Source organism: Diceros bicornis, chromosome 27, assembly GCF_020826845.1.
Source record: "Diceros bicornis minor isolate mBicDic1 chromosome 27, mDicBic1.mat.cur, whole genome shotgun sequence".
NCBI classification, from domain to species: domain Eukaryota; kingdom Metazoa; phylum Chordata; class Mammalia; order Perissodactyla; family Rhinocerotidae; genus Diceros; species Diceros bicornis.
Genome location: NC_080766.1, coordinates 2302776 through 2329785, shown reverse-complemented (window position 1 = coordinate 2329785; position 27010 = coordinate 2302776). Strand labels below are relative to the sequence as shown.

Here is a 27010-nt window from a genome sequence, read left to right as displayed (position 1 = left end):
CAAGCTTTGTTTGGCTGTTAATTTTTATTGCCTCCACTAGAAGATTCTGTAAAGGGAAAGACATTGTATCATTTGCCACATGATCTCCAGAACATTCTTCAGTTGGGGCTGTATGACTTTTATAAATATGTGTTAATTGTTGGTTTCATGAATGCTATGGACTGAATGTCTACGTAATCCAATTTCATACGTTAAAATCTTAATCCCCGAAATGATTGTATTTGGAAGTGGGGCCTTTGGGAGTTAATTAGCTTAGATGAGGCCATGAGTGTGAAGCCCCCATGATGGGATTAGTGCCCTTATAGGGAGATGGAAGGCCAGAGCTCTCTCTGCTAGATGAGGGTAGAGCAAGATGCTGTCCTGCAAAACAGGAAGAGAGCTCTCACCAAAAACAAATCAGCTTGAACCTAGATCTTGAACATCCCAATCTTCAGAACTGTGAGGAATGCACTTCTGTTGTTAAAAGTGCCCAGTCTACAGATGGCCCGGTGGTGCAGTGGCTAAGTGTGGGTGCTCCGCTATGGTGGCCCAAGGGTTTGCAGGTTCAGATCCTGGGCACACACTGATGCACAGCTTGTCAAGCCATGCTCTGGCTGCGTCCCATATAAAAAGTAGAGGAAGATGGGCACAGATGTTAGCCCAGGGCCAATCTTCCTCAGCAAAAAAGAGGAGGATTAGCATCAGATGTTAGCTCAGGGCTGATGTTCCTCACACACACAAAAGGAACCCCAAAAGTGCCCGGTCTAGGGGCCTGCCCACAGCCTACTGGTTAAGTTCAGTGAGCTCCTCTTGGTAGCATGGGTTCAGTTCCTGGACACAGACCTATACCACTCATCAGCAGCCATGCTGTGGGGGTGACCCACACACAAAATAAAGGAAGACAGGCATGGATGTTAGCTCATGGTGAATCTTCCTCAGCAAAAAAAATAAATAAAGTACCCAGTCTATGGTATTTTCGTTACGACATCCCATACAGACTAGGACACTAAGTGTGTGAATAAGTTCGTTTAGATTGACGATCCTTCTTCTACATGACACATTATTGCCAATGATCCCTAAATTGGTGTGAGTCAAATTCCCCTTAAGGATCATAAAGACGTTAGGGCCCTTCTCCCTAGTTGTGCACATATTGCTACACATGAAAACATGTTGCATCATGTGTTTTATCGACACCTTAGTCTTACACCTCATCCCATTGGCCTTCAGCGAACTTCAGTGTTACAGCCAGTGCTTTGGGCAATAAAAGAAAGTCCCTGGACTGAAGAGGGGTCGGCATCCATCGTGCAGCTCCTGTCCTCTGCCCAGTCAGCTCCAGGGCAGGGTCAATTTACAAGATGGGCTTTCCTCCAGGCAGCTCTGTGTTTCTCCCAGCCTGTTCTCATTTAGGATGATCTCACCAGGAGCAATGAGTGTAAATTTGGAGGGAAGAGCTACAGAAGGCATCTGCCAGGGGAAATTCTTTGTGGTTACATGGTCTAGAATATGGACACCTGGCTGCTCTAAGGTGTCCTGAAAATGGAAACCTTCTCACGTCTGTAATATCCTTCCTTGTCCTCTTTCCCCTCCATCTCTCTGTTCTTGGTGGAAAAATTCCCTTGGCAACGACAATAAAAAAATGAAAGTAGGGAATGGCCCATATCCAGTCTCAGAATTCTGTGAAATTTTACTGCCTATCCCCAGTCTCCCAGGACTGACACCCTTTTTACTCTTTTAAGATTAGATTACATTTTAATCTCCTTTAATCAAAGTTTTCTCTCATCCTTGTTATGCATATACATGTTCTAATACATAATATTGAAAACATTATTTTTGGCCCTACAATTTCCAGATTCATTCATAGTTGTTTTCTGATGGATGCATGACTTTGTAATTATGTTTATAACTCCATTAACTATAGAAATTGACTAAATGATGAGTAGTAATGTACTAATACAGGAAAATGGCCCATTTTTATTCAACATAAAGTTTCATGTTTTCATCAAGACAAATACACGAATACTTAATTGTTCAGCAAAAACTCTTCCTGTGTACATGTAAGCAATTATAAATCTATTGAAGTTGGTTTACCTTGTCGATTATTCCTTATCTCTGAGTTGTGCATTCAGCATTTCCATGAACACTTTAGAGTCCTGCATCTTTATCCTACTATTTTAAATACTAGGTCATTGACAAAAGTCCACATTACTTGTTCTGTTGTGTGCTAATTGGTCCTTTGTAGGCTGTTTTCCTGGGTACGTGTTCCAGTGTGAACTCCAACTGATGGCCTGGTGACACTGATGTAAATACTGTTGTCTCCACAGATCATGGGGCCAATGATGTGTGGTCCTTTACGGAGCCATATATAACCTAATACTTTTCATTCAATTAGTGTAAGGCATGTTATGGAAAGTAGATTGGGGACAATTAATAAAAGATGATTGATTATGAACATGCTGTTAGGGAGAAAAATTGAACCTCTGGCTATACAGGTTTACGTTTCATTCAATTAATCAGCCAGCCTAACAAACCCCGTTCATTGCCAGGGCTATATACATACATATATTAGATTAAGATTATATCATCTATTAGTTTAAATGTGCTTTTGTAACGTACTCCTTGTTTCTCTTGCCCTTTCTTACTGGGAGAAATACGGAATAGATAGAAACTGCCTGGATTACTCTGGTCTGAACTCAGATCACATAGGACTTGAATCATTCAACAAATGAGACATTAACAGTGGCTACACCACTGGGATTTCCTGATCCAACATCGCAGTCATACACCTTATTGTGGATATGGACTCTAGAATAGGATTGTGCTGTTATCCCGAGGCTAATTTGTTCTGTTGATCAATAGTTTGGATCAATAAGTGATGAAATATTTTGACTAGTTGGTCTCATCACTCAGAGGTTATTTTCTTCTCTGAGGTCACCCTAACCAAAATTGTTAGTCCATTTAAGATTTGTTATCCCTTGATTTGGCTTACCTTTTTTTTTTTTTTGAATTAATTGAAGCTCCACAGGGTCTTCTCATCTTATTTTGTCATTCTCGCCTCTTCAGGGAAAGGTCAATTTCACTGATTAAAAGTAAAAGAGAGTAAAACCCTCGAGTGACCGTTCATACAAGTCCTCATTTAGACAACAAATGATGATGCTGCCTTTGCAGGGTCCAGTCACTGCAGCCTTTACACCGTGTCACTGGGCAAGCAGTGCCTGTAACACCAGAAATGCCAGAGGAGATGCTTTTGGTAAACAGGTGGGGGTTGTGTTTGCCGAGTTTCTTTTACTTTTTTAAATCTTTCCTTGAATGCCTACCTGTGTTGGGTTAACAATTAATGTAATAAATAATTATTGGGTTGAATTTATTTTATTGTTAACTTTTGGTGATTATCTGTTGTGATATAAGATTATGCAAGGAGAAATAATTCTTGTTGCTTATAGTAACAGTACTACTTCTATGAATTAATAGATTAATGGCAGTATTAGATTAGGAGTTAGTTTCTGTGATTGAAATTAAGATAAGTATATTGTTGAACCTGAAGTCTTTCTTAATTGGTGTCTGAATTTAGGCCAACTAAGGTATTGTTTGTACTCCCCCTCTAAGGATGGTTGTAGCCTGTATCTAAAAGGCTGTACCTCTTTAGGGCTGGGTCTGGAGGAGGGAGGAGTCTGGACAAGTGTGGGGCTGGCTCTGGCCCAGAGGGATGAGCAAGAGACACAGGGCACCTGCTGCCACACACAGCCGCAGCAGACATCACCAATCAGTCACGACATGCTTGGCTGCAGAGCCCAGAGAGCCCCCAGTCCTCAACAAGTTGCACACGGAAGCCACTCCTGGGCAGAGCAGGGGACTGTGATGAACCCATTTGCCGACCCAGCTCCCCTAAGACGTGCTCCAGGCCTCCTTTCCCCACTTACTCCGCCAGCTCCTCACAGTCCTCGGGACTCAGGCTTTCAAGGCCCGCCAGCAGGCTGCTCCAGCACTTCTCCTTCCTTACCATCGCCTCCCCTCTCTGCTCCCACTCTAGTTCCAGGGCAAGTTACCTGTGGCTCCTGAGTGCTGCTCCTTGGCCTGGAAGGGCCTTCATTCACCCCATCCACCCTGTGCACTCCTACTTATCCTTCAAGACTCGACTCCAGTGATGCCTCCTCGGGAAGCCCTCCCTGACGCTCCTTCTCCCCAGGCCTGCTCTGGGCCACCACTCTGCCTCCTGCCCACATCCATCACTGTCGAGAACCTTTCTGGGCCCCCTTGTCTGGTCTCCACATCCAGCCCAGCCCCTCAGGATGGGAGGAAATGCTTGGGCTCAGGACAATGGAGCAGATTCCTGGACTGTGGTGACACTGCCCACCCCAGGAGAGGTCATTCTTTGGGGCACTTCCAACTTGGACCCAATGCAGCTCAGGGGGAGCCAGGACACAGGGAGGCTGGCTCTGGGCCCAGCAGGTCACAGGGTCAGCCTAGGGAAAAGGCACAGGTGCCACACAGAGGGGCTCAGGACAAAACTCCAAGTCGACGATACCCTTGTTAAGGGCAGCAGGGTCCAAAGGCAGCTCCACAGGCCACAGGAGGTGCTGGCGAGCTTTTCCTCTGCTCAGAGAGTCCCAGGGCTGGATAGAAGGAACTCAGGAGGCCCATCTGAGGTGGAGGTCACCTCGAGGGCATGCAAGCAGAAGCTGAGGGTCCCAAACAAGTGGAATCTGAAGAGGTGACCCTCAAACTCCTTGCGGCTCTAACGTCTCCGAGTTGGAAGTCAGTCCCCTCAGTCACAGCCTCTAGCTGCCCCCTCACAGGGCTGTGCCTCTCAAACACGGCTCCCAAGGCGAGTGGAGGCTGAGGGTGAAGGCAACCTCCTACCCATGAGAACCGCTGTGATCACGGCCTCCCGCAAGGGGCCAAGGATGATGAGCAAGGGACAGAGGGACTGACTCACACGACTTCCCCTCAGATGAAGAACATGCTTGTGATTCACCAGGCCAATCAGTATCTGTCCTCATTCTCCAGTCCTCTCTCCCCAAATGGACCTGTCACTGTTTACTATGACATCCACAGACACAGCAAGGGCATCTGGGAAGAACCATGTGTACATCTGGAGAGAAGGGAACTGTGAAAACCAGTAATATCTGCATCTATTTGTGCAGATACCAACATCTACATACAGCTGTCATGTTCCTCCAGCAGCCCTAGAATACTCCGCAATCACACGTGCCGGTTTTTGGCACAAGGTAGACAAACCAACTGGTGGTGTCCTCGAATGCCACCACTGCTGGGGCCTACCTTGAGGTTGGGGGGAGGCAGAGTGCCATGCCCCATCTCACAAAATTCTGGCTGGTGTCCAGGTGGGTCTCATAGCCTTTGATGATCACCCACTCCATGGCTATGTTTTCCTGGATGCTCTCTGTCTCGTTTACTTCATTGTTCATTATCCTGTGGGGACAGAAAATAAGTCAGAGACAGGCTGCCCCCACCTCTCAGGGAGAAGGGAATGCCAGGCCTCTGGCCAGACCTAGGAAGAAGGCCTGGCACCCAGGATGCTCAGGTGGAGACTGTGGTCACGGATGGGGAAAGAGCATGCCTATTGAATACCTGCTGTGCTGGGCACTCTATGGGCATGCGCTCACATCACCCTTCTGACAGCCCAAGGAGACAGGTGTTCTTATTTCAGAGAGAAGGAAATAGAGATTAATAGCTAGAAAGCAGGTCTGATCTAAAAGTCTGGACCACGTGGAACAGAGACGGCAAAACTGAGAGGAGGACGGGAGTACAGGAAAAAACTTTTCTTCATTACTCTGTCCCCCACACCACTACTGGTCTTATCTCCATCCATCGAACTCTACCCACCCATCCTGCCTCAGGGCCTTTGCAGTTACTCTTTCCACCCCTCCCCCAATGCACTTTATACAGTTGCTTCCTTAATGTTCAGGCCCTGGAATGTCGTAGTTTTGGAGCACCTGGCAATCGTGCTGGCTCATGGAAAGACTGACTCCCGTAGGCTTCAGCACGTCTGGGGGGGAGCAGAACACACCTTGCCCCTTAATCTGAGAATAAGGACAACTTTCCTATTTGTCCTGTTCTGGCTGCCGCAACACTCCTCCTCCAGGTGGTGGCGCCATTTAACTGCTTTTTAAAAATAGCATTGGTGGGAAAAGAGGCCTGTGAGTTGCCAACTTTGCTAAGAGCCTTGGTGGGTTTTCAGGAGTCTTAGGATGTTAGTAATTTTGTGGGGAGGAGCGTCTGGAAAAAGTACCCCACCTACTCCAAGAAAAGCACAAAACCTCTTATTTGTCTGCTGATGCCTCAAATTCTACAACCACGACCAGATCACCAAGAGGGCTGGTTAATGTGTGTGGTAGTAGACATTGTCCAATTTAACCCTCCCAGCAATGAGAGATGACACTGGTCGAGCTGGATCCGTGATTAATGAACTCAGCATGACGAGCAATTACTAGACCCCTCTGACCCTCAGTTTGCTTACCTGTAGAAGGTCATAGTGAGGATGGAAGAGAACGCTGATGGTGCTCAGGGCAAGCTACCCCAGGAAGCACCACTCTGGTATGCGGATTATTTCGAGCTGAAGACAATAAGGACTCAGAGAACTCAGGAAGAATATTTGAGTTTCCCCTCCCAAACTGCCTAAAGAATTTAAAACAAAACATCTGTTTCAGGAAGGAGTTATTATCATGACTGCTATAAAGATAATGTAGGATAGAGGTTACAATAGAAAAGGCACCAACAAGCCCATCTTATCGTAAGTTCTGTCTCTCTGGCCACATTCTCTGGATGGCCCTGCGAGGAGTTGCCAGACAATCATTTACAAGGGAAGTCTCCATTTGTAAAGGTATCTCCCTCTCTGTATTGGGAAGAGGGGGGATGACATCATTTCTAGAAACTTATCAATGTGGAAGGTGAGGCCTTAAAACTGCATAATAAACCTTACTCTTTTTACAGTGCTTTAGTGATAATCTCCTGTAACTGACACCCCCACCCCCAACATCCTCCTTGTCTTTGGTTGAACATGGTATTTAAGACAAGAATTTCTGCTATTGTGTTGAGAAACGCAGTGTCCCTGTTTTCTCCCATGTATACATGTTATTAAACTTGGTATTATTTTCTCCTGCTAACCTGTCTTGTTAATTATTTGGCCAGCCTTAAGAACCTTAAGGAAAAGGGCAGAGGGAGATTCTCCCTCTTCCCCCGACAACGCATTTCACGTGCTGACCTCAGGCCCAGCACACACGGCAGGTGCTTGAATAAAGGGCAGTGATCACTGTTGCTATTATCACTGGTTTCCAAGTTGTTATTATAAAACTATTATCATCCGTTGTTTTCTGGTTATCAGATTGGGGCATGGAGATGGGGTCTCTTCCTTAGGAGCCTCAGTCCGTCCCTCCCAGCAATGCTCTCAGCAACCCAGGCCCTAGCCCTCTTCTTGGGAGGCACCTTTCAAAGATATGCTAGTTCCCTGGATATGGACTCATATTTGGAAGTTAGCAAAAGTAAGCAGAGCCATTTCTTTTGAAGAGGGTGGGGATTTTGCTGAGGAGGGCTGTATTTGCTACAAACAAGGGGGCGATCCCAGAGTAGCAACACTAGTTTCACTGTTAGACAAGTGCCAGCTGCAGCTGCTCAGGACTCCTGCCAGCCCCGGCTGGGCTTTGTGCTGAGAGCCACACCGTCCACGCAGCTAGGGAGGAGTTCCCTGGGCCGCAGGCTCCCAGGGGAACTGGAAGTGACGACCTGGATTACATTGAGCCCAAGAGATGAGGTTCAGGAGAAAAAGCGGGACAAAGGCCAGAGGTAGGAGAGAGCCAGCTCCAGGGGAGGAGTGTTTCTGAGCACAGCCAGGGAGGGTTTGTTATCTGATGGCTTCCTGCTGGGCTGGGAGCTTTCCTCAGTCCCCGGAGGGAGAGAGGAGGATGAAAGGGCTGCTGTCAGGCCGATAGGAAAACTCTCTTCTGTGCCAGTAGGGCTGTGTTCAGGCCAGGTACAGGTGATCAGGTGGGACAAAGGACGAGTAGGCTTCGGGAAATGGGATCAGGATCTTAGAATAAATGCCTTGGCACCCATGTGCCTTCCTCACCCCTGCCCGCACCAGGACAGGGCATCCCGCAGGGATGAGGAGCCTCCCTGGTGTCCCAAGTCTTCTCCTTGGGGAAGTGTGCAGGATTTGGCTACTTGCGGCACTAGAGGACTTGGGTCCCCACCCCACAATGGTTTCTGTTAGTCTACAATCACGCTCTGATTACATCTGCTCCCTGAATGAACCTCCACTCCGGGGCCTGTGCCCTGCCCTGGTCCAGCCTGGTCCTCCCTCTGCCCAGCTGGGATCCGTGGCCCTACTGGCTGCCTCTTGCTGGACTCGGGAAGCCATTTAGGGCACTGAGTGGTTGGCAGAGCTGGGGACAGCACCTCACACGCTGCAGACCGACCGTCCTTTGCAGCTTCTGGCAGCCCATCACTGAGTACAAGGCTGCTCATCATCTCTTGGCCTCCATATGGTGCAGAGCCCAGGGCCTAGCTCCTGGTGCGCATCTCCTTCCTGCCTAAACTCACTCCTCTGGTTATCTCACCAGTCTTGTGACTATAATACCATCTCCGAGCTGATGGCTCCCGAATGGCTCGCTCCCTTACACTCCAGACTCAAATGCCCTCCTCCCTTCTTGTCCTCTCCATCACTGTTGTCCATCTTAAGTTCAACACGCCCCCAGTTAAGCTCCAATGAAACAAGAAAGATTCCCCCTCCACACCTGCCCCTCCTGCACCTTTCTCCATCCTGGTTAGCAGCAACTCTAACCTTCTGCTTGCTCAGCCAAAAACTCTGGAATCGCCCTTGACTCCCATCTTCTCTCTCCCCACATCTAATGCATCAAAAACTCCTGTTGGTTCCATCTTCAAAACACACCGCGAATCTGAACCTCCTCCTCACCTCCACTGCCACCACCTGGTGCAGGCCACCGTCAACTGCTGCCTGGGCTGTTGTAGGCGCCTCCTCCCTGGTCCCCCTGCTTCTGCCCCCACAGAGGAAGGTTTCCCCCTGGGCTTTGGAGACTGAAAGAGGGGCAGCGGAGGTGTCTTGACCAGAGGGCTGGGTCCTCTGACACTGGACAAGTCACGGGCTTGTCCACTCGTGACACTGCCTGCTGTTGACTGCAGTCTTGGACTCATGAAGGCCCATCACCCAGGCTCCCCTCTGGGGCTCCTATACCACAGGTTGTGAGACACTGACACTGGAGAACAGAGGAAGATGGCAGAGTGCCTGTGAGTCCCTGGGCCGATCCCCATCCTGGCAGATGGGCCCACGTGAGTGCCCAGGGCCCTTCCTCGAACCACAACTGTGCCAGGGACAGCACACCACCCACACCATCCCACCAACTGCCCCCTGGGCTTCAGCTGTGAACTCAGATTGCTCCTGGGACCCTGCTTCCAGGTGGGGCAGGCTGGGGGGTCCCCCAAACACCACCTCCTGGGATCCTAAACTGAACATGAGATTTACCATCTGGGGCTCAGCAAACTCCCGCTGGGGAGCATCCTCAGCCCTGGCCTGTCCACTGGCGGGGGCACCCGGGAGGCGAGCTCACCCAGACAACCCCCCCAGTTTAGCCCTGGCGTCGTCCAGGCTGTTGGCTGGATGTGCATGTGAAAAGTGGGCCAGGAGCTCGTGCAGTGTCAGAATGCGCCTGGGAATCTGCAGGAGGGAGAGGCAGGGGGAGAGGGACAGAGGCAAGGATGAGGAAGGAGAGAGACTGTGATGAAGCAAGTCAGAGAAAGCAGCAATGTAGAGAGGGAGAGAGAAAGCAGATGGAGGATGGTTCTCTGAACTCTCAGCACTCCCATGAGCAGGGCTGAGGACGGACACCCACAGCACTTCTGATCTCAGACTCTAATGTGGAGACTTTTCCAGGGTCTTGTCTAGGGCAAGAGCCCAGAGCTTGAGGCTCTAAGCCAGCAAGAGGAAGGACCTGGAGGTGGGCTCAGGACCAGGAGCTCCCCCTCGCCTTCCCACACTGCCTGCTCTGTGGAGCTGGACAGGCCTGCGGTCCGCTAGGTCAGGGGCTGGCTCTAACCCCATTCTCCAGGCAGCCCAGAGCTGGGGCCTGTTAGGGCTTGGGCTCTCCCGGCCATGGCCCCCTGGTGCCCCCAGGTGTGGCTTCCTCCCAGATGTGGCCCTCACTGTCATGGCCCCCAGTGGGCTCCCCATGCATTTGCCCTCAAGGACAGGGCTAAATGCCAGCTGGAACATGGGGTCAGTGAGGAAGGTCTCCAAAACTCTCTCCTTGCAGTCAGTTTGGCCTCATAGTGCTTCAGCAGCTTGTCAGTCACTGTTCTGCTTGCAGTTGGCCAGGGTCTGCAGGCTGTACTGCTGGCTGGATACTAGCTCCTGATAGAAATTGAACAGGGGCAGCAGGATGGCCAACAGGTCTGCTCGGTGAGATGCCCCACAAACCCTCGGTCACCCAGCCCCACCCACGGAGGTCAAGGCCAGGCTCAGACCTCCCACCCAGAGACCCCCTTGCCTTTGGGGATGACTCTGGCACCACTGCCCTATCCAGGGCCAGATAGGTGGCCCCAGGCATTGGGACCACATCAGAGTCACAGATCTTTATAGAGATGGGGCTCCGTCTACTCTGACACCTGTGTATTGGAAGGCCGGAGAGGGCTGTTGTGGGTGCTGTGGTGTGCCCCACTGCCTGAAGGGTCTGAAGGGCCACCCAGCTCCGGAATTTTGGGGGTTCAGCTGAGGCCTCTGTGGTAACTGAATTGCAGCTCCACATCCCCCTCAGCCCTGGCTCCCCCAAGAGGCCTCCCAGAGTGCCCCACCAGTGACAGAAGTGACCCATCCGTGGTCATAAGGTGAATCAGTAGCTGGCCTGGAACCAGCTCTCTTGAGTCCCCCATTCCAGGGCTTCTCCCCACATGACATGCCCTCTCGGGTCATGTCCCCTCAGCTCTCTGTCCCTTTATCTGTGTGTCCCTGTCCTTCCATGCCTCCCCAGGTTCAGCAAGGTGGGTCTGTTGCTGGCCCGCTCTGTCCCAACCTCCTGGATACACAATACCCTGCCTTCCAGCCCCTGAAAGCCCAGCCAATCTCCCCAAACCTGCCCTTCAATACTTGATTGGCAGGGATGAACCCACTGAAACCTCTGCTTATAAACTCCATTAAAAAAGAAATACGTGCTTCCTTTGCAATAAACTCTTAAGTAGGAGCTCTTACACTACCCAAGGGACAGCACCTTCAATGACGCAACTACAGGAAGTGCAGACCTTTTCCTTCTAGGGAGTCTTCTCATTGTGACCTTGGGGAAAAGCGGGGCTCTCTGACTTAGGAAAGTGAACAATAAAAGGGTCACACTCAGTGTGGGAGAGGAGCGATGCAGGGGTCCTGCTGTGCAGCCCTCGGGGCCATCAGGATGGTGCAGCCAGCTCGGAGAGCAGTGACGCAGGGTGGACGGAGTGGGAGCCTTGACCGTGCTTTTACCTTTTCTTTGTCATTCTACTTTTGGAAACCTGTCCCAAGGAGACGCTCTCTCATATGAACATTTCAGATGCAGAGATGAGTGTTTCTAGTGGTTGCGACAACTGTAAGAGCCAATGATGGGAGATGGCTGCATGGATGAGGGCATGCTCACAGGTACTGAAGCATCATACAGCCATCAAAAAGCATGTGCTAATCTTAAGTAAAAAAAAAAACACATCAATATTCAAATTCAATATTCATATGTGTGACATTATATAAATCAAATGGGGGGGGAATCCCAAGATCTGTGTATAGAAAAAAGTTTGAGGAAACACATCAATGTGTTTACAGTGGTTATCTTTGAGAAGGAGAACTATGGTTGATATAGCTTTTAACATTTTCTGCTTTTCTAGATAGTCGAATTTTCTCAAATGTGTTCATATATATTATTTTTAAAAGGGAAAATAGATAAGAAACTAAAAATATCTCTTCCTAGAAAAACAGCTTTTGCCAACTTGTCTTTCCTCTTCTGCTCCATCTGAGGGATTATGTGAGTTTTTAAGGGGCTACTGTTACAGTCGGGGAGGATGGAAGTGCCGCCAGCCTGCAGGAGTGGGCCTTGGAGAGGGACTTCTCAGGTGGTGGCTGGGGAACTCTGCCAGGGCTGGCTGCTCACCCAGGCCCCAGTGGGCCAGCTGGAGATGCAGGTCTTCAGGCCTTGGTAAAGATGTGGTGCAAACACACGATGGCCTCACTGACAGAGGAAGCACAGTGTAAGCTCCGGCCATGGAGTTCCTGCCCCTCAAAGGGCCTCTGCCCCCAAGTCCCAGCAGAGCTGAGGGGCCCAGGGAGAGGGCAGGGGCTGCCACCGTCCGTGGGACTCTAGCAGCAAACACCTTTCTCAAGTGACACCTTATGTGAAAACCTCATCAGAAGGATAGACTATGTAACTTGTGGGGCCCAGTGCAGAGCAAATATGCAGGATCCCTTCTTTAAAAAATGACAAAATTTCAAGATGGTGACAGCAGAGCTCTACACCAAACACAGGCTTTTCTAAATATGGGTCACACTCCCCAGAAGCCGGCAGAGGATGGGAGCTGCTCTCGCTGCCAGCCTTCCTGGAACCCTCAGTGCCCACCTGCTGGGGTGACCCTAAAGGATCTTAGAGGAACTCAGGGCTCTAGAGAATTCAGAGGAAATGCCACTGATGATGTGAAAAAGAGCTAAGGCTTGAGACCCACTCAGAGCAGGCTCAAATCCGCCTTATGCTGCTTCTCAGCTGTGTGACCTCCAGCAAGATGCCTAACATCTCTTAACTTCAGGTCTTTCCTGGAGAATCTGAAGGTGAAATGAGGTCACTCCTGCAAGTAATGGGACAATTTGAGGGCCTGATGCAGAGAAGGTGCTCAGTAAATGCTAGCTCTCCACAACCCCATTTTGAGGGAAAACAGAAAAGCAAAAACACCCAGATTTTCCCATGCAAGTGACCTGTCACCACCTAAAGAGCACTGGGGAACATGCCTTCTCACTAGCAGCTTAGCACCAGGCTGAGTAATGGCCTTCTGAACACCCCTGGCAGCCACATTTGCTGTGGCTCCCCTCCCAGCATCCTCCTCCCCACCCATGCTCCCCAGCCAGCCAGCTCCAGAACACAGCCTGAGTCTCCTCTCCAGGGTGAGCTGTAAGGATGCCAGAGAGACTTCTGCTACTTCCTGCAGCCCCCTGCCCTCCCAACTGTTCCTCCTCTGCCTCTGCTCATCACCCCCATCTCCTACCACCCTGGAGAACTGAGAACTTCCCCAGTGTGTCTGGGGTTTGAGCTGAACAGCAGAGGGGATGCCATAGGGACTCTGTCATACACCCCATTTGTGGACAGGAAAACAGGCCCAGATAGAAAGTGTGAAGCCCCCCGGGAGCCAGGGCAGCCCCAGCCTAGGAGCCTGTCCTCATCTCCCTGCCGTGGTCTCTGTCTTTCTCTGCCACATCAGATGCCCCTCCCTGGTCCCATTGTCCACGTGTGCTCTCTGCTCCCTCCTCTGTGATGACCCAGCACTTTGGCTGTTGGAGGCCCCTGGTGTTGTCCTCCTCGGGGATGTGTCACAGGGGGCTGTCCCCTCTCCCAGCAGTGTGTTGCCTGAGGGCAAACCCCCACCCTGGGGTCTCACTCCCTCAGTACAACAAGAGCAGGAGTGGAAGGTGCTGAATGGGTGCAGAGACATCCCTGAGCTGTGTGGCAGACGTTCAAAGATAGTAGCTAAGGAAATCACAAACACGCCACAGAGCCAGCTCTGCTCCCTTTTCAGGGCACGTGGCTTTGTCCCCTCAAGGCCACTTGCTGAACCGCAGGATGAATGGGCTCTGACAATTGAGTGAATGGAGCACTTTGAAAGCAAAATGGGACAGTTACCCGCTCTCCACTTCTGGGTTGCTAAAACTGCCCCGGCCTGTGCTTGAAGAGCGGCTGAAAATATCTAATGGAGAAATATGCATTGCTGATGCAGGCTTTTCTATTTTTTCGATTCTCTGAGACCCTTGGCACATGCAAAAATGGCTGTTCTTGGATCTGAACTCTAAAGAGCTAAGGGACTCACACACAGGCTCGTGGAGAGCTCAGAGACACGTGAATACCCAGTCAGCACCCTAACTGTCCTGATGTCAGCACCCTTACTGTCCTGATGTCATCACCCTAATGCCAGTCTGCTGTCTTTGCCAGTTCTGGTATCTGCACGTGGTATCCTTTTCTCTTTAGGCTAGAGGGATGTGTGTGTGTGTGTGTGTGTGTGTGTGTGTGTGTGTGTGTAAGACTAGTCTGTATGTAAAACTGATGGCGCCCTTCTCAGATACGTCTACAAGACATCTACTCCCCAGGGACAAGAGCAAAAACCAGATGCCATCAGGTCAGGCACTCTGCTCCCTGCATAGGCAACACTGGCAGTCTGGGAATCTGATTTAAGGATCGGGCCAGGTTGGCAAAGCTCTGGAAAGCTGTGAGCCTGGGGACCCTGCAGAAGCCTTGGACCATGGCCCAACCCTGCTACAAACCAGTGTCAGGATGGTGGCAGGAGCCCCAGCCCCACTGAGATCGCAGAGGCCTCCTTTCCCTTATCCTGCAGGTCCCTTCTGGGGATGCATTTGCTTTGGATCTGGGTTTGCTTGGTTGACATCAGGGCCTGCTCAGCTGACCCTTCTCAACGATGTCCATGGAGAGTTTGGAATTTGGCTTACACCCCAACTCGCCAGCTAGAGTCCAGCTCTGTCTGCCCAACTGGGTCAATGCCTGGTGTCTCAGCTGAGCCCTGCCCACTTTCCACCCCACAGTCTGACCTTCTTGGCCCATCAGAGGCAAACCCTCATTTGTCACACTCCTTAGCAGCACTGCTCATCGGCTCCTGCCACACCCCAGTCCCCTCTCTGGAGACAGTGTCTTTAATCCAGAATGCATTTAGTCAGTGCAGTCATTGGTGGAGGAATTAGTCCTGGGTTTTCTCTCTTTTGTTAGCAAAGTTTTGCTAAAGATCTTTGTACTTCTTGCTTTTCAAACAGCTGCCACACAACTCAGTTCTCTCTCCTTCCTCCATTCCCTCTGGCCTCTTGCAAGCCTAAGAGATGCCCATCTCTGTCTCCCTTTGTGCCAATGCTGTCAGCATGTCCTGATGGAGTCTCTGTGGTGGGCACCATGCTGGGCACGGGTGAGACACAGCCAAAGGTGGATAAGTCAGATCCCTTCCCTGGAGGAGCTTCCAGCCTAAGAAGAGGGTCAGATACCCACAGAGGTAACTGATACTCCAACAAGGTGCACAACTCCTGCAGTGGGAGGGTCTCACCATGGAAGCCACAAGCGCTACCCAGAGGTTTTGCAGGACAAAACAGGAGCCCAACTGCGCTGGCCCCGTGGTGTAGCAGTTAAGTGCACGAGCTCCGCTGCTGGCGGCCCGGGTTCGGATCCCGGGCCTGCACCGATGCACCTCATGTCAGGCCATGTTGTGGTGTCATCCCATATAAAAGTGGAGGAACATGGGCACAGATGTTAACCCAGGGCCAGTCTTCCTCAGCAAAAAGAGGAGGATTGGCATGGATTTTAGCTCAGGGCTTATCTTCCTCACAAAGAAAAAAAGGAGCCCAGCAAGTGTGTTATAGAATGGAAGGAATTGGAGCAGAGGGGATGGTGTGAACAAAGATGCAGAGTATGACAGGGTGTTGAGTGCAGGACAGCAGGGTTGGGGATGGCAGGAGGAACATGGGAAATAGGATTCAAGGCACAGAGTGGGCCCTGCAGAGGGGCTGACTGGGGAGGGGTCAAGGCGGCCCTCTCCATGTCAAAGTTGGTTTGCAAACCTGATTCCATGGCTACAGTTTTACCTTAAACCCTGAACTAAAGATCTCTGCAGTTACTTGCAGAGTCAGGCTTGCAGGATTCTGAGTGCTACCAAGTCAGTAAAATATCACCACCATCTCTAAACTCCTACCCTGCCCTTTAGAGCTGCCTGAGCCATCCAAACTTACTTCCAATCATAAATGGGAGAAAAATAACTATTAAAACAATGAAATGGTGCCAAACTGAAGATTCTAGAGGAGGGGAGGATTCTTCTCAGAGGAGGATGCTCCCTTTGTTTTAGATGGTCCTTGGAGCTTTTTGGTTACAAAAGATAAGGCCCAAGAGGGCTGTTTAGATGGAAAAGAAGAGACTAAGCAGAGCTGGATAGTTTTGCTTAATAAATTTTGTGCAGACTTTTGTTTGAGTATGCTCTCCCGTTACCTCTAGGGAGACATGGCTGTGGGGGGGGTTTCCAGGGATGGAGAGTATACATGGAGTAGAGACAGGGCCAATGTCCTTGATGTGTGACCTGTCCACAGCCCGCTTAGAAGGGCCTAATGCCTGGTTTCAGGCTCTGTTGTTGTTGCCTTGAAATTCTTAAGAGCCTTGCATTTTCATTTTGCACTGGACCCAGCAAAGTATTTAGCTGGTCCTGAAGAAAGTGTAGACAAGGGTATATTGGTAAAGGATTAATGACCAGCTCTCTAAAAAAAAAACTCTGACTGGTAGCACTGGCTGATTTCCATGGTGTAAACATTCCAACCTTGGCCCATTTTAAGCTACCAAAGGGCGAATAACAAGCTTGAAAGAGTCTTGAAAATTTCACAACAAACTTGCAAATTGGTATAAGCCAGCTCCAACACATCACTGGACGGGGGCGAGGGTCTTGGCAGATAAAGAGATTATGAACACCCCCACCACCAACAAAATGGCGTTGGAAACATGTGGAGAGAGGCCAGTGTGAGGAGAGGAGGTCAGCAAGAAATCCGTGTAGCAGGAAAGGCTGAGTGACAGAAGGGCAAGGATGTCTTCTATTCACCTTTAAGCCATTTTCTGTTTCAGTACTGCAAACACCTTCTACTGTATCTAAGCCTTTCAGAAAGTCTGGTCTATACTTGGCTGGTGTCAGGGGCTTGGGGACTGAAAGAGGAGCCAGTTGGGTGTCATTAGGTCTTTCCTGGATACTCTGGTTGTCCTGCTGGGACAGGGCAGGACTGTACTTCCCAAGCCCCTGAAGTTGAGTGTGTTCAAGTGACTCACTTTGTCCAATGAAATGTGAGCAGTGCTGTCAGGCACCATTTGCCACGTTGCTTCCCCTACCATGGGACTGGTGAATTTCCTGATTGTGGGAGACCCATCAGCCTGTGACCCTGACTCTGAGTGAGAATGTTGTGGAGCGGAACCCACAATGGACACACAGTGTGAGAGAAAAAGCAATCTTTGTTGTTTTAAGCCACTGAGACTTGGAGGCTGTTTGTAATTGCAGCAGAATCTAGCTCCACCTGATGGACACAAGGAGTGCCCATACGGGGGTAAGGAGCAGTCAAGACCGAGTGAAGACAGCCACTGTGAGAAGTGATACAAGAAGCCAGGAGAGCAGAATTAGAAGCCAGACGTGGCCATGAAAATGGAAGACCCTGAAAATCCTCAGGAATAAGTGGGATGGGGCTTGAGGAATTTTTCTGGCTATCAGGTGGACCATGAGAGCTTGAGGTCATCCAGGTGACACAGTGGTTCCCGAACATGCACCTTTTATCTGGCCCGTCTCCCCAGCAAGGAAGGAATAAGTTGTGGGGCAGGCACAGGCCAAGCATCTACAGCCAGGAGACCCAAGGTTAAGCCTGGATTCTAGCACTGGAAGTGACCTTGGAGTGACCTTGGATAAGTCCTCCCTCTTCTGTGGACCTCTGAGTTCTCAGATCCCTCCCAGCTCTGACTTTCTAAGACACTCTGTCTTTGTCACGGGCGTCACTCATCACTTACTTGGCTTCTCAGTGCCTCCTGCCTACCTGATGGCCTACTTCCTGGGAAATGGGCTCTGTTTCACCCTCCTAAAGCCCCTCCAGAGCACACAGGTGTCCTCTGCCCTGCAGGATGTGGATGTGTGTGTGTGAGTGAGAGTGAGTGAGAGTAAGAGAGAGTGAGAGACAGTGAGAGAGAGAGACTACAGCCAGAAGGCTTTACCAAGCTGATCTTTCAGTCTTCTTAAAGAAATCCTTTGCCCTGGAGAGTAATGCACTCAGTTGAAAACGTTGCTCCAAATTCCCACCAAACAGGCCTCTGCTGCCACACTGACAAACACACACACACACACACACACACACTCACACACACACTTTCACTCAAAACTGACCAGTTTTGTGCTCCCCAGCACCAGAGAGGGCCCTGCCTTTTGCACCCACCCCTTCTCTGGCCTACCAACCCCTGAAACCTTTCAAGGCCATATGCGACATGAACCCACACCTTCTTTGGCCATAAAATGACTCATTTTCTAGCTGGGTTCACACCACAAACTCTATTATGGCACCAATCACACTCTACCCCAATCAGACCTTAAGGGTAGAATCTTCCATCTCTTTACTGCGTGCCACAGAGCCTGATGCCCATTCATTCATCAAGCCCTTACAGAGTACCTACTATGTGTGAGGCAGAAGGGACAGAGTGATAAAGGACACCCCTGCTTTCAAGGAGGTCTCACCAGACCGGGTTGGGGACAGACACCCAAGGACCTGGCTCTGACATGGCATGCTGAGGGTGGGAAAGCCGTGGGAGCAGGGGGCAAGGAGAACATTCTGGGATGAGAGTCCCCAGGAGGAGGCATTCGAGCTTGGTAGGATCCCACCAGGCAGGGAAGCGTGGGGGTGGCAGGGGCACTCCAAACAGAAGCCCCAGCATGTGCAAAGGCCAAGATGTGCACAGCTCATGACCGGGGACACTGGCTGGATCCCCAAGTGATGAGGGAAGAGGAGCCTGGGGAAGAGGATGAGGCAGTGGTCAGCTGATCTTAGGCAGTTAGTGAATGAGTGAGTGAGTGAATGAATGACACCCGACACCCTTGATCATGAAGCCACTAACCTGATGCTGGTCCCTAGACCTATTCCCTGGTCCCTAACAAGGACTCAGCTTGGTTTCAGGGATATGTGTAGGGCTAGGATAGATCTCAGAGTGAACCAGATGGTTTAGACTCGGGACAAGCCCCCATCCCAGGAGTGACATGGGAAGAGGCTATGAGTAGAGTGGCAAGACTAGCAAGTAGACAAGGAGACGTGGGTTCTAGTGCTGGCTCTGCCACCTCCCAGCTGTGTGAGCTTGGGCAGATGACTTGAGTTCTCTTAGCCCCCTTCCTCATTCAATCCTATGATTATAGCTATGGGAACTGACTAAGGAAGCATGTCTGACAGTGCCTGGTGCAGGGTAGAGGAGGTGTGTGGAATCTGAAACTTTTGTTCAACCTCAAGTTCCGAGCTGACGTGACCATCAGTTCAGAGCTTGGCAGCGGCACCATAAGGTGGAATTGGCAACTTCAGATCTTTGAACATTCCAGGCAGAGCTGGCTTCAAAGTCATGTGATGGGGTCCTATGCTCAGAAGGCCCCATGCTTGGGGCTTCAAGTTCCGCAGTTGCAACCTTGTAGTTCTTAACCATTTCTCTTTTAATTTGTTTTCATGAGTAACATCTGATGGAACAATGGGGCACACCCCAGGGGCTTGGAGCCTCAGCCCCCATGTGTTCCTGCCTCCTGCTGCCTCACTGGGGTGGTCTCTCAGCTGCTTGCTCCACACACGTTGGCACCCCAGAACCCATGACCTCCTCTACCCTCTCTCTGGGAGCAAATGGGTCTAGTCAGCAAGGAAAACTCACATCCCTCCGTGAGTCACCCTCAACCCTCTTCAGGAGCCTCGGTGTAGGTGCAGTAAGAGTGGGTGCAGTGCAATCCCGATGGTGTCTCAGGGCAGGGTGAGGGACAATGCCTGGGCACTAGGTGGGTGACTCAGCAGGGACATCTTGCCCACCCCTCATCTAGGTACCAAGTGTATCATGGCACAGAGGTTAGAGGAGGTTGGAGGTTGAAATTGGGGGGGCGCCTGTCTGCCATGGGTGGGTTGGTGGGCTGTGAGAAGGGGAGGTCGACTTCCCCGACTCCACCCAGGGCCTTGCATTTTTCCCTTGCCTCAGACCCTACAAATCATGCAGCCGACCCTCGTTAGAATCTATGTTTCCATTTTCCCGTCCTCAGCTCAGAGTCCACGGTCCTCGTGTGACGTGGCCAAATGGCTCTGAGCATCTGGTGAACATGCTTGGATCTCTGGGGGACAAGAAGGCAGTGTCCTTCTTGAGGGGGGAGAGGCAATCAGATCATTCGGCGCTGGGGTAGACAGCTGGTGAGGGGCGTCTAAGGGACAGAGAGCCAGCGCCTCCCAAGCTTTAATGTAAATGGCAATCAACTGGGATGTTGTGAAAGTGCAGATTCTGATTCTGGAGGTCTGGGCAGGGCCTGAGATTCTGAATTCCTAACATGCTCTTGCTTCATGGACCACATTTTGAGTAGTGAAGTTCTAGAAGGCTTAACCTAGCAACAGCATGGCCTCCAGACCAATGAGCCTGGAGCCGGTGAGCCCCTGTAGGAGCTCTTATGACAGGCAGAGAGAACGACTGCTTGGAACTGAGCCAGGAGCCCACACTATGATGACCTACCAGGGACTCTGTGTCCCCGGACTCTTCAGCTGATAATGTGGGGATGCTTACTCAATGTGGTCATCAGCAGAGTAAATAAAAACTCGCCCATAAATAACCTCACTCAATCCTCACACCCTTGTCAGGCAAGTATAAAAAGGCTGTTTTATAGATGAAGGAATGGACGCATAGAGGATGGGGGGGGCGCACTCCAAGTTGCAACTGTCAAGTGGTAGATCTGAACTCAGATCTGACTAAGGCCCTTCCCACTCTGCCAGCATCACTAAATTTACTTTTGGAGACTGGCTTAGCTGTGGCTGGAAGCTGGTCCCCGCTGCCGGTCATGTGCCCCCCCGATCCTCCTGAAGCCTGGAGTGTGGGGTGTTGGGCCTGTGCCCTGGGCACCCTGGCCACCCTCTTCTGCACCCCTCGTCAGCAGTCACCTCTGCCTTCAGCCACTCGATATTGATCTCCCCATTCTCGATCTGCTGCCGTAGCTGCTTGGCCACTGTCTTCTCGTCTCCACGATCTGCAGCAGGTGCAGGTACTTCTGCATCAGCGCTTCGTGCTCCCTGGCCAGGGTCTGGGAGCTGTGGACAGACAGACGTGGTAAGACACTGCCTTCTTGTCCCCCAGAGATCCAAGCAGAAGTGGGGCTCCCCCACTGACTGCAATTGGAAGATCCTGACTCCCAGACATGTTGCACAGGGACTTGACCTGGCTGCTGTGCTGTTACCGACTGCTCTGGCCCCTTCTCCAACTCCTCTCTCACACTCTGACCTCTGGTTCCTCTAACTGATCCTGTTCTCTCCCCTCCCCCTCCAATCCACCCCCCCGGGCCTTTGTATAGGCTCGCTCTCTTGTTAGGGGTAATGCATCCAGTGACTTTAACTTAGAGTCAATGCTCAAATGGAACAACAAAGCCTGGATGACAGCACATCTGTTTAGTACATCGTTCACTGAATATTTTGAACTCATTGTTGAGACCTACTGCCCAGAGAAAGAGATTCCTTTCAAAATATGACTGCTCACTGGTAAGTGCTATGGTTGCCATGGAGAGACTGATGCTGGTGTGTGTCCCCCTCCACACACACACAGAAGTTAGCAAAAGTCTTATGACTCACATAATAGACGTCTCTGAGGAGAGCAGGGCCAAAATCACAAGCAGCTCTGAAATGGCTTGAGGGAGCAAGGAAAGAAACCAGGCCTGGGTTTTTATCGTGGTTGGAGGTTTTAAAGAAAAAATATTCAATGACACTTGTCAAAAATAGTAAGGCATATTTTATTCAGAACCACTGCAATATGTAGAGACCACTGTGATGGGATTCACAGTTGGGGAGAAATGAGATTGGGCTCGACTTTGAATGCAGCATGGGCAAGTGAGCATTCACGGCCAGGCAGCATGGTGGGGGTCAGGAGATGGAAAATTACTAAGAGAAAAAACAAGTGTTGGGGTTTCTAGCTAACCTGACCTAACAGGATTATTACCGAAGCCAGGCCAGAGTTATCAGACGCCACCTGAGGGATGGTGGGGGACGTGGAGGAGCCCAAGCAGATCTCGAGGGTGATCAGATCTACGGGTGTGGGTTCTGCTTAAACTGACTTAGCAAGGTTCTTACTAAAACTGGATTTTACAAGGAAGTGCACAGACAAACCTAGGAAAAGGTTCAGGATCCTGACTAAAGTTTGGTCAAAGCAAGAAATCTTTGCCAGGGTTGAGACCAGGGCGAGAGTTCTGCACACATACAGGGGCTTGTGTGGTTGGATCCGAAGCCAATGCCAGAGAAGGGAGACTCTGGACTTGCTCTTCAGCTTGTCCAGGTGTGGACATGAGGGGAAGAGGGAGAGGAGAGGCGTAAGCTGTCAGCACACATCAAAAAGTGCGGAGTCTGACTGCTCATTACAAGGACAAACATGCAAAGAAAAGCATGCATTCGCAATGGCTTATTTTTATATAAAGAAACACTAACAGAAGCTCAAGAACGATCAGAACTGTGCACTGGGGGTGGCTGGAGTAAGTGCTGCCATCTTGCTGTCCTGTAGGCCACGGGGACCAGTTCCACATCCCATAGAGTGTTGCCCAGAGCTCTACCCTCGTGGTGGTCCCACTCAGGGGTGGTGAGGAGGGGAACGGAGCCTGGCGGTGCAACAGCCTGAGGCCTGAGATGGTGTTCGCTGCGCGGCCACGATCTGCTCCCATTGGCCAGGCAACGAGGAGAAACCACCGTCTCCTTCCACAGGTAACTGGCCGCCACTGCCCAGTCAGCCCCCCATGAGGTCCAGCCCGAGGTGGGCAGCACTTTGTGCTCAGGGCCTGTCCAGCAGGTGAGTCAGCGCTGGGTGCTGTGTAGCTGTGGTCTGCGCCACCGTCTCTGCTCAGGGCACCTCGGGCCACCATGGCCACCCCACAGCCACCAGCGCCCACCTTATGGCCTCCACCACCCTCTCACCCCCACCCTGCAGCCACCCTGCTCTCCACTGATTTGGGCTAGTGCCAACAATGTCAAGTAACAGGATAGTCTGGAAACGCTCTTCCTTAGGTCACTATCTTCTTGGATTTGCTGTGACTTTTCTGCTCTTTTGATGGCAGGGAGCCTGCCTTGATCTCTGCAATCAGGAATGTGGCTGAGCAAATGCAGCTTGTACCTGCTGGATGGATACACCTCCCAGATGCTCTGTTGCTAGAAGGTTCCTGGCAGTGCAGGGAAAGGTGGCTCTGCAGGTGGAGGTGAGTGCTGGAGAGGTGTCTGACAGCATCCTGGGCAGAGCAGGTCAAGGCCCACTCCTCATGGGAAGGCTGACCCTGTGGACTTGGACTCAGACAGCATCCTGGGAGGAGCAGGGTTCAGCCCACTCCTCAAGGGGAGACTTACACTTGGGACTCTGCATCTGACAGCATCCTAGGTGGAGCAGGGCGAGGCCCACTCCTCACGGGGAGGCTGACCCTGCAGACTGGGCATCTGACAGCATCCTGGGGGAGCAGGGCACAGTCCACTCCTCATAGGGAGGCTGACCATGTGGACTTGGATTCTGCATCTGACAGCATCCTGGGTGGAGGAGGGCACGGCCCACTCCTCACAGGGAGGCTTACCTCGGGGACTCGGTGAAGGGGCTCCTCTCTACACATCGTCCTTGGGCTCCTACAGCAGGGTGAGGGGTTTGCTTTCCCCCTGGCCTGGCTCCCTTCATGAGGGCTTCTGGAATTCAGCTAGTTCAATGAGTCCTTACCTGCGGACTCCACACTGGAGGTCCCAGAACAGTGCGCTGAAGACATTCTACTTTGAAAACCTCCTGGCAGATCATTTTGTTTCATGTTGCAGGTTGTTATTGAATTTTGAAAGACCTGAATGCCACTTGTTGTCTGTAGTCTTATTGAAGGTTTACAGTGGTTTGTTCTAATTCGGAAGTTGTTACAATCTACCCAAAGAACTAGTAACATGAGCTTGTTTCAGAGGTCAGACACCCTACTTTCTTGACGGTTTCCTGCAGAGCCTGTGTCCCAAAAGTTTTGTTACTGTTTTTGAGAATGAGGCAAAGCCCTGCAGAGAAGGTGGCTCTTGGCATGTGTCATGGTCTAATGTGGTCTGGGGGCAAATGAGGTAGGGGTCCTTTGGTAAATAGTCACAAAGCATTGAGAAAGGTTAGAAAGTCATGTTGCTTGGAACTCCCTGAGGACCTAGTATCCAACTGGTCTGGTCCACAGTGGCCTCAGGGGGGTTAGATGACCTCAAGTGGAACAGAAAGCCCTCGGGACAGACCCCCCCAACCCCCCACGTGCAGTTTGGTCTAAATAGAGATTTTACCTTAATGAGGAGAAGAGATTATGAAGTGTCTTGGTCAGTACCTTGCAGGGGCTGGTTGATTTGTACAGGAAGCAGCTTTCCTCCTTGTAGTGGGAGGACAGGAGTAATACAGATCCACAGCTCTTGGGGCTGACCTCCCCTTGGCGGTGGTCTCGCATCCACAGCTGCTTGAGCAGAGCTGGGGCCAGGCGCCCTGCTGGGTGCCTGGGAGGCTCTGCTGGCCAACACCTGGCCTGGCTTTGAAATAGGGGGGCCAACCCTCCCCGTTTTAGCACCCAAAGTCTTGTATCCTAGGGACAGCAGGAGGATTGGGCAGCCATGAGCTTCTAAGAACTATTTCTGAGGCTTCTTGAAGCCTTTCCTGTTGTCTTGATGCCATCCCGTGTTATCTGCCAGAACGTCTGTGTCCCTACAGGGCACTTACCACAACCTGGGAGGAGGTCCTCACCTTCCTTCCTTCTCTGCCCTACAGACGGTCACCTCCTTAAGTTAGACAATGGGTCTTTCATGTTTCTATTCCAGTAATAAGTTGCAAGCAAGTGTTCCTTAAATCTTTACTAAAGGTTTAAATGGGCAAAGTGGCTACAGGTGTGGGTGTTCCCAAAAACACTTGTTTTGCTTTTATAGCTGATTATTTTAGGGGGAAACATTTAATTCTTTCTTTCTAATTACTCTTTCATTTATCCTTGCAGGCTCCACAAAATTGGCTCAAAACATCTGGTCCAGTGGTTAAAAGCTGTTCACAGGGGTGACTGGACCCCACTAAGCATTCTTTCGTCTGTAGTGAATATTTCACCAAAAACAGCTCTAGGAAAGGCTGGAGGATCAGTACTATGTGCTCAAGCCATGGCCACGCCCTCCATCTTCCACCTGACCGAGAAGTGGGGACTGAAGGCCACGGCCGCCCCAGGAGAAAGGACACTAGGAAGGCCACCGGGGGCCTGAGGAACATGGCGTGAAGCAGATGAGAAAGGAGTTTCAGGTTCATTGTGGTCCTTGAGGGAAAAGCTGAGGGCCCAGCTGTCGTCCCGCAAGTGGAAGTAACCCGTTCTGCAGGGTGAACACGCACCCAGTGCCACCCAGGAAGCTGCCAGTCAGGATTGGGCGCAGTCTCTGGATGGAACTCCAGGAGACAGTGTGGCCTCCACAGCATTAGGCAGCCAAGGAGATGCAAACACGTCTGCTGTAGATGCTGGCGATGAGACCCCCTCTTCCCAGCCAGGGCCTGCTGGGTAAGAGTGGCATTTCCGTGGGTGACTTTATCCCTCAGGATCGGGGCGTGCAGATTTATTGGCTGGCTTCCTTCTTACAGTTTCTTCTCAGAGCACACTCAAGAGAGGCCATCTGTCCCTTGAGAGGCTGTTGACCAAAAGAGGCTGAAGAAGCATGTGGAGCCTAGCTGCAGCGGGACCAGCCTGGGGCCTGATGAGAGCTTGGCCCAGAACCCCCAAGTTCATCATTCACAATGATGCCTCAGAAACCCTCCCAGAGCCCCTCCACCCTCCGACGGATGTCACCCTGAAGCCAGCCACAGAAGGTGTGCGGGGCGAGCACAGCAACACCGGCCCCTCGTCCCTCAGCTGAGTCATCCTGTCAGCACTGGGGGCCCAAGATCTCCTCGACTGCTGCACTCCTACTGCTTCTGCTCCCGGGGGAACAGGAGCACGGGTGCCGCCTGCGGGAGCAGGTGGAGAAGGACAGCGAGCTGAAGAGGGGCAGCTGCTGACAGCCAGGTGCACACGTTGCAGGAGGAGCTGGACGAGCTGAAGGGAGGGGCTCCCTGCCTTAGCAGCCTGCTGCCCCCAGCCAGGGTCAGTCCCAGGGCTCGGGGCTCCCCCACTGCCTGCTCATCATGAGGGGTTTCCTGCTCCGCAGCAGATGGCCCCTGATCACCTCTGTGTGCAGCATGCCTGCTGCTGTCTTGGGAGAAGGCTCTGCTGGTAGCTGCCCCTTTTAGACAGGGAGCCCAGGCTGCAGAGCTCACCCCGCTCGCTCTAGGGTGCTCGAGAGGCAGCGGTAGTTGTCAGGGTTTAGCAGGTGGGGAAGGAGGCATTGCAGGTCTGCTGGGAAAGCCAGACCTACGCAATGAATGGTTCCTGGATGGTTGGTTTTCCACTTGAACAGGAGAAAATCAGCTTCTGTTGCATCCCTCAAACAAATGTAAATTCCAATGAGTTAGGATCTAAATGTGAAATAAAATCGACATAGTAACTATTAGAATAGTTACAGGAGACTCTTAAAGTCATGGGGGGGTTCTTTCCCTTCATGTTTTAATGAATATCCTTGAACTGAAGTCATTTTGAACATTTTAATAATTTCTTTAAAATTTGAAACATCTTTTTGAGTAGAATACATTCTCTTTTGTAAAAATTAAAACACTCTAGAAATATACAAGGTAACAAGTGGTAAAAACTCCTATTTCTCACATACCTTCCAACTTTTATTCCTTGTTGCTAGTAAAATTTGGTGTGTAATCTCCTAGACTATTTCCTGTGCTTTACATACATATTTCTCTACCTGTACAAATAGGTTGGAATATTGTTGGTGTGTTTATTGGCTACATTTCTGATTTTCCTGCTCTTTTACAGTTTAGTCCTTGTAAACATTGGTTTCTCAATATTCCTTATGTATTGAGGGTACCATCTTTTGCCTGTTATACACCCATGGAGAACATTTCCCTACCACATTGTTCATTTAATCTGGATCAGTGCTTGTCTTCCCAGATGTCAGTAACACTTCAGGAGGGAAACGGCTCTATATGACAGGCTGTTCAGGACCTCCCGG

General features: G+C 50.9%; 1 pseudogene; it reads left to right on the top strand.

Annotated features, from left to right (window-relative positions):
* LOC131423074 (peroxynitrite isomerase THAP4-like) overlaps window positions 1–23876 on the top strand; it is a 113930-nt pseudogene extending 90054 nt beyond the window's left edge.
* Window positions 23877–27010: the final 3134 nt, after the last annotated feature.